This window comes from Cnephaeus nilssonii, assembly GCF_951640355.1.
Source record: "Cnephaeus nilssonii genome assembly, chromosome: 6".
Classification (NCBI taxonomy): domain Eukaryota; kingdom Metazoa; phylum Chordata; class Mammalia; order Chiroptera; family Vespertilionidae; genus Cnephaeus; species Cnephaeus nilssonii.
This window is the reverse complement of record NC_137077.1, coordinates 43,997,393-44,009,868: the sequence shown is the minus strand read 5'-3', so window position 1 is coordinate 44,009,868 and position 12,476 is coordinate 43,997,393.

Genomic DNA, 12,476 nt, shown 5'->3' with positions numbered 1-12,476 from the left:
AATAACTAATGTACAACTCCCAAACCTCAGTGGCTTATCACTACAGCTTATTTCGGGTGGCATGCTGATCATGGGCAATTTGAGGGTTCTCATCTGCGGGGTTCTCTCTCGGGACTCAGGATGAAGAAGCTGCTCCAGCTGAGGTTGTGGTCACTGTGGCAGAAAGACAGACAGTTGGGCACTCTTTATTACTATGCACTGGCCCTTGAAGTATCTGCTTGGTTCTTATGCCCACATTTCATTGGACAAAACAAATCACATGGTCCATGTAACTTCAAACACGCCCCAAAGCATATGCTATTACCAGTAGGTGCCCAAATATTTTGTGGACAGCACCCATGGTGGCCACAAAGGAAGGGGACATCTGGATGAAACCAGATTATTGTGATTTTGAAGCCATGGGATATTACCATCTTGAGTATTCGTCAAAAACTGTGGACCATTTGTATTATGGCTGGGAGTGATGTAGAGATATTATTTTTCTCGAAAGAGTGCTTGTAGGTTAATATTTTGTAAGGAAGTTTATGATTAAGCTTTCTTGGATAATATATTCTAGAGGACCAAGGAACTTTTGCTGTGATAAATTAGAAAAACTGTGATCATGTGGAAATGTCCTATTTTCCTAGTTCAATGAGCTGTATAATAAATTTTAAGTTAATCCTTGATGATCTTTAGGTTTTGAAAACTCAGCGGAGTGGCTACTACTCTGAGTTATGTTGAAAAAAAAATACAGATTCAAAGGGGATTTGATTAAATAACCATTTCTTCCTTAAAAAAATCTAGCATTCATTTAGCACTTTATAAATTACATCATGAAGAATTATTGGGTCATTCTAGATTTAAGTAGATACTTCATAGAAGTATCATATATTTAAACATCTTGGAAAATGTCTATCATGTGAAGATCTATGGAAATTATTATAAGATCATATACAGCAACAGAGAAAAACTAGCTGTCAGACATATTTTGAAGTCACACAATAAAACAGAAATTCAATAATGATTATGAGAATTCCAGTGTGGGGAAAAATAGATCTTGTGTTTTTCCACTGTTCAGAGGAGTTTAAAGAATAAAGGATTGAAATTATATTCTCCTATTTTCAAACAGAGTTCATTATCATTAAAAGAAATCATGACCTAAGTAATAAACATGCCTTGTATCTTTCGCAGGTCCTTCACTAATTGCAGTCCTCTTTACCGGGTGTGCCAGATGTCGTTGGATGTGGCCACACTGGCATCATAATGTTTTATACTAAAAAATTCTTGGCACGACCTCAGTCCTTTCTTGTACAGGAGAACTGTAGGGAGAAAATAACAGAAATAAATTTCTAAAGACTATAAATCTTCAGTATTTTCTGCTTAATGATTTTTATACAAATTACCCCCTCTTACCTAGTTGCTGTAGAGATCACAAAATTTTTTTTTGGAACTTTAATCCTTATAAAAAGCCACAGGAATATTATGGTTAAGCATTTCAAAGCTCTTCCATTAATACGGGAAACTGTTAGAGTGCTTTGAACATTCACTGTTTAGTTTCCTAATTATTTCAGCTTGAAAATTTGACCAAGGTTTACTTTGGCTTTGAAAGTTCACAGAAAAGTTAAAGGACACAATTCGCCTCAAGATTTATGAAAGCCAGTAATGGTGTTGGATATTTCCATACCATTTACAAAAACTCTCAAGTTGATGATAATTCAACAAATAGATACCTCTGTTAATGTTAGTCTGGTTATATTTTTAAAGTTACTCATATAGATCTGTGAGTGGCTCCCTACTGTTATAGAATAATGACAAGCTTTTAAAAAAAATTTTCATTTTGAAAAATCTCAGTGTTGAATGAACACTTGTAGCACATTGCCTAGGTGTATCAGTTGTTAGCACTGCTGCTTTTATTTTCTCCTTCACCTTATATATGTATGTATGTTGGTTTATTTTGCAGAATGGGTTATATCTGCTTGGCCATATAAGAGGGCAAGATTCCTTTCGCTTTGCAATCTCTTAGTGCATTGCCCATTGAACATCAGATTCTGTTTTAATGCTTATTAAAAAATAAAAGTATTTTCTTTCTAAACCATCTGGGTGGAGATGATTTTGGGTTGTGAGAAGATTGTGTTTTAAATTATTTTTTCACATCAATATATGTTTGTGTAATTATCTATACCAATAAAAGGGTAATATGCTAATTAGGGCGGACGTCTTCCAGACATCCATACAGACAAAGCCACAGCAGCTATGAGGCCTAGGGCTCACAGCAACCATGGGCTCAGGCAGCTGCGAGGCCTGGGCCTCAGGCAGCCGTGGGCTCATGACAGCCATGGGCTCAGGGAGCCGTGAGCCCTGGCGGCTGCGAGGCCCGGGGCTCAGATCTCACAGCCACCACAGCCAGCAGTGGCAGCAGCATCGGGGTGATGGGGACAGTGCCTTCCCCTGATCAGCCTGGTTGCCTCCCGCAGAGGGAGGCCAGACTGTGGGATATCCCCTGAGGGGGCAGGCCAGGCTAAGGGACCTCCCCTCAGTGCATAAATTTTCATGCACCGGGCCTCTAGTCTATATATATAAAAGCCTAAGTGATGGGCCGACTGGCCAACCAGCCAACTGGCTGGTAGTTATGAGGTGCACTGACCACCAGGGAGCAGACATTCAATGCAGGAGCAGAAACCACAGGCATGGAAACATGGAACAGACTGATGAATCTCTGAGGGAAGTGGGGAGGGGGCAGGGCGGGAAGAAATAAACCAAAGATCTTATATGCACACTAGAGGCCCGCTGCACAGATTCATGCACCTGTGGGTCCCTCGGCCTGGCCTGCTGGGATCAGGCCGAAACCAGCTCTCTGACATCCCCTAACGGGTCCCAGATTGCAGGAGGGTGCAAGCCAAGCCGAGGGACCCCACTGGTGCAGGAATCCATGCACCAGGCCTCTAGTCTGTATATACATAAAAGTTAATAGCATATGAATATTCTCAGATGAAAGCTAAGTGCTGAAAAATGTCTTAGATAAAAGATAATATGAAGAGGGGCTTGGTGAGATATTATCTTCCTTATATTGCTTATTAATTTTTCCTAATAAACAATACTCAGATTATCCAATTTAAGATTTAAAGAAACACAAAATAATTCTTTGTTTTCCTTGATATCTAAAATAATAATTACATTATCTATGCATTTCTAACTTTGTAAAGAGGCTGTCTCTTGATTTAACTGACAATAACATTTTTGAAAAGTGGAAGATAATCCAAAACAATTTAAACACCAATTAATTTTCTCATAAGAAATAAAGAAAATGAGATTTGTTGTACTAGATTTAAAAAGTGAATTCTAACACCTTTTCTGCCATAGTGTATTAATATAAAAAGCATTAAAATTAGTTTGGGCTACTATAACAAAATACCAAAGACTGAGTGGTATGAACAACAAATATTAATTTCTCACTATTCTGGAGGCTGGAAGTCCAAGATCAGAGTACCAGCATAGTCAGGTTCTTGGTGAGGAACCCCTTTCTGGTTAGACCCACACATGGCCTCTATATAAACAGAGATCTGTGTCTCTTCCTCTTTTTATAAAGTCACTAATCCCATCAACTCCAAAGGCCCTACCTCCAAATATCATCACAGTGGTGATTAAGGCTTTAATATATGGATTTTATTGGGACACAAACATTTAGTTCTTAGTACCCATCCGAGGCAAGAAGAGTAAAAAGACCAAGATGTGGATAATAATGTGGACCCACAATAATGCGGTTCCCACACTTCTTTCTTCTTCCTTTCAATAGCCTTCCTATCTCTCTCCTTCTCTTTTTCTGTGTCCTCTGTCACCTCTGCTTAGGGATTCGGGCCACATGCTGTATTGCTTAAAGGAGAATGACTAAGCCATCATCAGGTATCCATTTTTTTCCTGACATGGAGTGTGTCTTAGGGACAACCATTGTGAAATTCAGCGTGAGGGTTTGAACAATGGCCATTTGTGAATTGTTTGGAATTTTATCCTGGTGGGGTTGGCAGGTAATCAGGTGAGCCTGCACTGGCTTGGAGATGAACACAGTCATTCAGTAGGGGCTCTGAGGAGCATGCATGGGTCTTGAATGTGTTAACAATTTAGAATAATCTAAAAGCAGATCATTCTCCGTCATTCCTTAGCTGCATGATTTTGGACAAAGTGCTGAACTATTCCACGCCTTACTCGACTTATTTGTAAAGTTGGGAGAAGCATACCTGCCTAGTTAGAAAGCCTTTACAGACTGTTGAACTTTTTCACTATTGATGCTTCAGGCTTCTTCACAGCACAGCCTGCTGTACACTCCAAGGGCTTTCCATGACTCAGCCTCTAACACCATGGTCTCCAAAGACCAAGAAATCCATCACCATGCCCAGTTGTCTCCTGTGCTTTTTTTTATGCTTACATTGATTTGGCTGATATACGGCAGGAGGCTAAAAGGCGATACCTTAACTCTGTATCTTCAATTCATAAATAAACAATATATCACTCAATGACATCTCTCCATGTGAGGGTACATGATTAATTCCCTGCTTGAGTCTTCTCAGCTGCAGCCAGACTCAGGAGTATGTGTTTGGCATGCCTGTCATGATGTTATGTTTTATTACCCTTGTCTTATAGTTTATCAATGGAAGAATGCAAAGATTAAGGCACATAGATTAAGTTCTCCATCCAAAAATATGAACTCTAACCTGTCAACTGCTGATATGCAAAGGCCATCATTGTGACATTTTTATTAGACATTTATATCCCAGTACCACCGTTTACTAACTTGGAACCATGGGCAACTAATTTTAACCATCTGAGAGAAATGTAAGAAATAAATATATCCTCAGCCCTCCTGTAATAATTTCCTTCAGTATATTAAGAAAAAATCCTCTGTTAAAATGCTAATATTCTTAGTCTGAAAAATGCAATAACCTAATTAGGCATTAAACCTTAGGCCAAGTTTATCAGAGCCATTCATTGGGAGGCAATATAGCATAATGGTTAAGAGCAGCAGGCTTTACATCTTTAATTCATTTACTTCTTTTCATTCTATGGCCACTCTCATTGTTACTATTGCAATAATTTCCAAATTGGTCTCTTTTCACTTTTTCCTGAGTATTTCCAATGTCTAGTCCTAATAGGAGCCAGGGAAATGAAAAAACAACAACTTTTTAATGACAATCTGATTATGTCTCTCTTTGTTTAATTATTTTCATAGTATAACTCAGTGATGGGCAACCTTTTGAGCTTGGTGTGTCAAACTTTGCCAAAAAACTGAGCATAACTCGGGTAGTGTGTCACTTTGAGGAAAAAACATTATTTTGCAAATGTTTCATCCTCAGGAGCAGCAAATGTTTCATCCTTGGCATGTGGCCGCCTCAGCGGCTGCGTGTCATCAAAAATGGCTACGCGTGTCAGTGCTGACATGCGCGTCATAGGTTCGCCATCACTGGTATAACTAGAGGCCTGGTGCATGAAATTTGTGCACTCAGTGGGGGTCCCTCAGCCTGGCCTGCACCCTCTCGCAGTTCAGGAGCCCTCAGGAGATGTCCTACTGACAGCTTAGGCCTGCTCCTCAGGGGGAGCGGGCCTAAGCTGGCAGTTGAACATCCTTAGAGTTGCCACGGAGGCGGGAGAGGCTCCTGCCACCACCACTGTGCTCACCAGCTATGAGCCTGGCTTCTGGCTGAGTGGCACTCCCCCTATGAGAGCACATTGACCACCAGGGGTCAGCTCCTACATTGAGCGTCTGCCACCTGGTGGTGAGTGTGCATCATAGTGACCGGTCATTTCAACGTTCGGTCGATTTGCATATTAGCCTTTTATTATGTAGGATTTTTTTTTCTGATATCAACCAAGTTTATCCCCAGTATTTCTTCCTTTACCTTCATCTAATTCAAGCAGATGGTGGTTAGTTTTGTAATCTTTGTCTCAGAGAAAGTATATGGCATGAAAGAAAGTAGAAAAGTCCCTCCTAGGTTTTGATTTCATGCTTATTAAGGAGATTATTCTAGATGCCTCCAACAAGACAGAGAATGAAGAACTATACAATGGAAGAGGGTGCTGTCTTTTCCCTGTTAGAAATGATTAGGTCAGGAAGGGTGGAGACAAAGAAGACTTACTAAGATTAGAAATATTAGTGTGTTCTGAATAGATGGGTCCTATGCTTTGAGTTTAACATGGCAGAATCTCAGGGAGTGTTTATTAATGTAGGCAGATATGCCTGTGCCATAGCATAGCCTGTACATATGCCTGTACAAAACCAGCAAAAATAGTTCTTATTTCCTTATACATGGCATGCAGTTAGCAGAGTCCCTAGATGATAAGAATAAGGGACAGTGTCACAGCAGTAATTTTGTTTAGAAAGAACTATGGGGCAGAGAAAATGAGGGATGGAGCTTGAGAAATCAGCTTCATTGAAATTAATTTTCCACCTTTATATTAAGCCTGGAGAGAGGAGTCTTCAGTAGGATTACTCCAAGAGCTTGAAATCTATCTCTAGCATTTTGGGAGACCCAGAACTGGGGTCTGATTTCCACCCAGAAGATCTTAGTGCAGGAGAGACCAGGCTGTGAGCCACTCTGTGGGAGAGTGCACATAAGCTGCTGGCAGGGAAGTAAGTACACTTTCTCCTGCTGTGGGTTAGATGAGGTGTGAGGGCTCCTGGTAGACAAGGTGTGTCCACAGGGCAGAGAGAGCTCTCACTAGGGCTATTGGAAGTCCTGTCCAAGGGCATTTCCTGGAAGAGACTCAGTGACCATGGACTGAGGGAAAGAGGTGAGAGGAAGGAGACGTGCTGTTCCCCTCACTGAATTTACAGCTAGAGTGGCCCAGCAGAGGAGCTGCTGATGAACCTTCAAAAGCACTCAGAAGTGAAACAGTCATCTGTAAACGTTTGTCTGGTCCAAAGAATTGAAGCAATCCCGCAACAGAGTCAGTTCAAAATCAAACAACATATCCCTTGTTTTCCCTGGGTGGGAAAGTATAGGATTGGCCCAAGCTGGAGGCAGGTGGGCCCAGGACCAGGATGGGGGAGTCTTGGAAAGTAGGGAAAGTGCCCACACATAGAAGAAAGGCATGGCTAGCGAAGTTACAAAGACAATCAAACAAACTTGACCTACACGCTTATTTAATTAATTATTTATTCAAGATTTATCGAGAGTCTACTTACAGTGACATGGGCTGTGTTGGGTGCTGAGAATACAGCACCAAACAGGGTAGTCAGGGAGCCTGCATCTCAATCTAAAACGTGTATATATATATATATATAGATATAGATATAGATATAGATATAGATATAGATATAGATATAGATATAGATATAGATATAGATATAGATAGATATAGATAGATATAGATATAGATATATATAGATATATAGATATTCATTCTAGTTTGATGCCTTCACAGACTAGAATAAGATATTCAATTCTTTTATTTATGAACTGGTAGAATAAAAGTTCCATCTTTTATAATGACAAGCCAATAATTACCCAAGTGCAGGGCTTTCTGGTGAATCTGGAATGAGGGAATGTCATTTCAGGCCTGAGGTTAGTGAAAGACCAACCTGACTTGTAGTGAAAGACCAACCTGACTTACCTCCCAGACCCAGGTAGAAAGGCAGACATATCGATCATGTGCCTGAGGCCCCAACTTGGGGAGCTTATTGAATGCAGTCTGGTAGAGCTAGTCTATGTATTTAGGTCTTAATGAACACATTTACAAATCAGCCAGATTTTAATCCATTATGAGTACATATTTGAGGTCCTACATACTTACATTTTTGGTTAATATTTATGGTGACATTTCTTCATATAGTTTAATATGTACACATATGACACTGAATAAGGGATAGATAAGAGGTTTACTTTTGAAAGCTGCATGAAAGAGGTGATAGTCATTGCTTTAAATGTGTGTGGCAGAGCATTAGAGGGAAGGTGGGTGGCACACCCTGGGACAACAAAGGGTGATGATAAGGTGACAGGACAGGGGACACAGAAGATGAAGCTGAGCAAAAGTTAGAACAAGAACTTATTTCTCTAGAGTTTTAAAATTACACGAGAAGGGATGTATCTTAATTTGCTATGGCTACTGTAACAAGCAACCACAAACTTAGTGGCTTAACACCATTTATCTTACAGCTCTGGAGGTCAGAAGTCTGACAGGAGTCTCACTGGACAAACATTAAGGGGTCAGCAGGGCTGTCTTCCTTTCTGGAGGCTCTAGGGGAGAATCCATTGCTTCCCCTTTTCTAGCTTCTGGGAGGGCACCTGCTTTTCTTGGCTTGTGGCCCCCCATCAATGGCAAGTTGCTTCCGTCTTACACTGCCATCTTTCTGGTTTTCTGACAGCAACAGGAAAGGTTCTCCTTGTTTCAGAACCCATGCAATTAGATAGGCCCACCAGATAATTCAGGATAATCTCCCGATCTCAAGATTCTTAACCTTGATCATATCTGCAAAGTCCCCTTTGCCATGTAAAATATCATAATCACAGGGCCTGCTAATTAGAGCATGATCATCTTTGAGGGCCACTATTGTACCTACCTCTGAAAAATAACATGTGTCATTCAGGGCGTCTGTGAAAATTAAATGAGGTAAACTTGTGAGAGTGCCTAGAAATATGTACCTGGCATAAAGAAACTGAGTAAATGTAGTTAACAATGAAGCTAGCAATCCAATAAGGGAAGAGAGGGAGGGAGAGGGAGAGGGAGAGGGAGAGAGAGAGAGAGAGAGAGAGAGAGAGAGAGAGAGAGAGAGAGAATAGGATTGGCTCGTGCAGTCATGAAGGCTGAGAAATCTCATGATCTGCTGTCTGCAAGCTGGAGACCTGGGAAGGCCAGTGGTGTATTCAGCTGAGTCAGAAGGCCTGAGGTCCAGAACACTTTTGGTTACCTTGGGGCTGGAGAAGATAGATGTCCCAGCTCAACCAGAGATAGCAAATTTGCCTTTCCTCCACCTTTTAGTTCTACTCAGGATCTCAAGGAGTGATGCCCATTGCACTGGTGAGGGCCCTCTCCTTCACTCAGTTACCTACTCAACTGCTAATCCTTTCTGGAAACACCCTCACAGATACACCCAGAAATAATTTTTATTGGCTATCTGGGCATCCCTTAGCCTAGTCAAGTTGACACACAAAAGTGATCATCACATATGGAAATACACACTTTATTATGAACAATTCCCAAATCCCTCTCTCATTCCCTTTGACATACAGCTACCAAAGTGTATAGTGCGCATTGGTATCTGATCGGTTCTCACCACCCTGCTGGTGGTGTTCTGATCTGAACATCACCTCTCCCTGGAGCCCTGTAACAGCTTCTGACTCCTCTCCCAGCTTCCACCTGTGCCCTCCACTGTCTATTCTGCACACAGCAGCCAGGGCCTCCCCTTTCAAATGCAAGTCAGACCATGGCACTCCTTTTCTCAAAGCCTTTAAGCTGAGGGTGTATCAGTGTCTCAAGCCCTGAGTCTGAGCTCTCTCTCTGAGCTCACCACCACCTACCACTCTCCTCCTCACTCAGAGCTCCAGCTCTCACCCTTCCTCAAACATGCTAAGCTCCCTTCTGCATCAGGGGCTTTCTCCGGCCTAGATCCCTCATCCCCTAAATACCTGCGAGATTCCTTCTTTCACTTCCTGCACGTCTCTCCCTCCCTACAAGTTGACTCATGACTAATGCCTTCCCTGACCATCTGTATAAAATCACACTTCCCCATTCCCTATATTTCCCCATCTCCTTAACTTGATTTGTTATTATTATTTTTTACCTCTATAGCACTCATCACCATCTGACATTCTATTTATTTACACATTTATTTGGCTATTATCTGCTTATTTACACATTTATTTGGTTATTATTCTCCTTTGAAGAATGCAAGCTCTATGAGGGCAGGGATTTACTTTGTTTTGTTGCCTGCTATAAACCCAGTGCCTAGGTCAGAGCCTGGCACATAATAGGTGCTTAATAATTATTTTTACTTTCTGAAAGTAAAATTAATGCTTACTGCAGAGAATGGAAAAATATAGAAAGATACACAGAAAGAACATGCATCTCTAAGAGACATCTACTGATAGCATTTTGTTGGATTTCTTCCAGGCTTTTTAAAGAATATATATAATTTGAAATTAGAACTATTCTTTAAATAAAATTTATATCCAGCTTTTCAGTATAATATGTTGTGACAACTTTCCCATTATGCATGATCTTTGGTTTGTTGCTTTTCTTGCTAAATTATAAAAAATTGGTTCTGTTATCTGTTTCCCAGTCATAGAATGTTAAATTTCTTTAAATGGTGGTAGACACCATTTAAAGAAATTTAACATTAAAAAAGTTCTATTCTTACGGTACTAAATACTTGAAGTATAAAAAAAGTTCATGGTGGCCAACATAATTTCCCAAAAATATAATTTTCTAGAGGAAGCTTACTGTGCTGGCATGTCAATATTTCAGACACTAGGACTACAAGTTTGAGCTGGAACACTTTAATATTGCTTTATATTCAGTCTGTGGGTTGTTGAAGTAGCAACTTGCTTTTGGTTGCCTAGAAAAATGTATGCCATTAAAACACTCTTTATATGCAACCCTGGAAACATATCCCATGCATTATGTATTCATAAAAAGTTAATTTTATTTACAGCTTGTCACATAATATGGTATAAGGAAGCATAGTTCGGATACACTTCAATTGAATTATGCTTCTCTTTTTGACAGAGTAGGGAAATATATTTGTAAGAATGAATAAACACACCTTGAACTGCCTACTTTTGGAGAAGGAGGCAGAGGGAAGCACATCAACATTATTCTGTTATTAAAATATCTATGGAAATAGACATTTTGGAAATTTAATAGCTACTTGTTTTCTAAATTGGGTGCCTGAAATACTTTATGTCAAAACCGGGTGACAGTGACTCTAGGAAGCAGGGAACTCCTAGGAAAATATTTTCCAGAGTTGCAGTTTTATAATGTGAATACAGGGAAAGAAATCTGTTGTTGCTTTTTCTGGCACCTGATCCTTTGATGTTTCATTCAAAGTAACTCAAAGATTAGTTTCCCTAATTGGCTGGTGTTGCTTATTTCACATGCGGATGGAGACAGCGCTTGTTTTTGTAGGACAGAATGTACCAGCACAGCATTTGAACATTATCTCATATTAATATTGACAAACATCCACCCAGAAAGATTAATTTCTCCTCCTCAACGAATTCATTAATTTACAAATCATTAAGAACATAAAATGTGGAATGCTAAACTGAGACAGGAGAGGAAATGAGAGGTCTGTAGAACTTTAAGATAAATATCTGTGTCCATCTATGAGGATGCATTGAGGTCTAACAAGTGTAAATGCTAGTGTAATATCTGTGTGAACACTTTATTACCCCTTGCAATCCTTAGGCCACTAGTTAATTGCTTATCTCCTATCTTGCTATCCTGGAAATACATGTTCCTGGTCACTAGGGGTTCCAGAGAAGAAAATAGATGGATCAGTGGGAATCCATAATTATTACAGAAAAAAACACACACATGAAAAAAATAAAAAACAACCCAGCCAGGGACAAAACTCTAAGCACATGCTCTGCCATAAAGGGATTAGACAAAAGCCACCATATTAATTAATAATATATAGTTATTGTATTCAGACTACATTCTTGATTAGAGGATGGAGAATGCTTTTAATAGTCAATTCTGTGTGTCTCTGAATTTTTCCTGATAAGTATATTAAAAGAAACTAACTAATGAAATCAATTGACCCTATGTGTTTAGCCACATCCTCTATCAAGAATCTTATTGCTAGTTTGTAGTCTCCAGACAACAACTCTAGCCCTCATCTTTTCTTATAGAAAATACTGCAGCCATAACTATCTGGTCTGTAGAGAACTGTTAGGGAGGAAGGAACAATCTGAGATTAAGATGGGGATATTGTGCGGTGAGGGAGGGCTGGGGAAAACTGATGTTAAAGAGACCTCAAGTTTACAAATCTGAGGGTGAAACAGTTTAAACCCAGGCTGAATCACTGTCCCAGGGTCTAATGCAAAGACCGATGGGACAGTGGAAACTTCTGGGTGGCAGCATCAGGGGGGATTAGAATCATTAAACCAGGTGCCAGATGTGCCTGATGTTGGGATGTTTAGAAGGCGAAGCCTAGGTACAGACACCAATACCAGGCAAAGGGACAGGCAGAGGTTAGGGAGGCTGGCCCTTCCCACCTCATTTCCTCCCGGCCCTGCGGACTCTGGCGACTGTAATTCAGGATGAGGCTCAGGAATCCAAGTTCCCAGACGTGCAGTTGGAAGTCCATTTCAACATATTGGCTACACTAGGTGGGGGCTTGGATAGGTACAATTTGATGACTGTGAGAACAATTAAAAACCTGTGCCCAGAACAAACTGTTGAACCTCAGAGGAAAGGCAGTGGTTAGGAAGAGATCAACCAATGAACTTGTATGCATATATGCATGACCCATGGACACAGACAATGGGGGGGGGGGGGGGGGGGAA